Source organism: Apostichopus japonicus, chromosome 13, assembly GCF_037975245.1.
Source record: "Apostichopus japonicus isolate 1M-3 chromosome 13, ASM3797524v1, whole genome shotgun sequence".
Taxonomy (NCBI): domain Eukaryota; kingdom Metazoa; phylum Echinodermata; class Holothuroidea; order Aspidochirotida; family Stichopodidae; genus Apostichopus; species Apostichopus japonicus.
This window is the reverse complement of record NC_092573.1, coordinates 22,927,140-22,927,967: the sequence shown is the minus strand read 5'-3', so window position 1 is coordinate 22,927,967 and position 828 is coordinate 22,927,140. Positions and strand designations below refer to the sequence as shown.

Here is an 828-nt window from a genome sequence, read left to right as displayed (position 1 = left end):
GGGATAAAACTACGTATATCACTAGCTAATATCACCAATTAGTGTAAACAAATAGGGTCTAATTTAGTTCCAATGTCCCCCATCTCTCCCAGACTGCATGAATATCCAGCTATCAGTGAATAGCCTTTATCGAGCACTGCCCACCCACGTCCACCCTCACCCTCACCTGCACCCCTATCCAACATAGCACTTCAACAGGTCCTCCACTTCTACAAGTCCTTTCCAGCCTCGGTTTTGGAAGTAAACAAAACATAAGTCAGGTACTTCGCTCTTTAGCTAAAAATATCTTTATTTCATATGCTTAATTAAGTAACCATGGCAAATATATTAATATAGCCAAGTGGGAGAAACGAACAAAAGAACACGAATACCGAGCGTGCCATATGACAACTCTTGCGGAACGGCATAGGAAGTCGGTGTCAACTTTAGCATGACGTGTGCTAAGGCAGGATGCATGACGACAAAATTCCTAATTTAAACAAACGTAAGAATCAAAAGGCACTGCATGCTCGCCTTTCTCTAACGTATGGGGATATAGCTCAGTGGTAGAGCATTCGACTGCAGATCGAGAGGTCCCTGGTTCAAATCCGGGTGTCCCCTACCTTTTTATTCTTTCTTTTTCTGTGGTAGAAGGGAAACGTGTATTTCATAGATTAATTAGTTCACATAGTTAGAAATTAGAATAGGTTAGTTTCGTGTTGTAGTGCCAGAAGGCGCTTCAGAACGGTTCGGATACATAATAATAATGTGTGTAATGTTGTAGCGTTCTACAAGTAAGTTTTCTAATGTCATAAATATAAAGGATATAATGTCGAAAGAAAGCCAAAA

The 828-nt window shown here is 40.5% G+C and overlaps 1 non-coding gene across 1 annotated transcript; it reads left to right on the top strand.

Moving 5' to 3' along the window:
- The first annotated feature begins 528 nt into the window (after nucleotides 1-528).
- Nucleotides 529-600, top strand: Trnac-gca (transfer RNA cysteine (anticodon GCA)). Its single transcript has one exon. It is a non-coding gene; the product is annotated as a tRNA-Cys (tRNA).
- The last annotated feature ends 228 nt before the right edge of the window (nucleotides 601-828 follow it).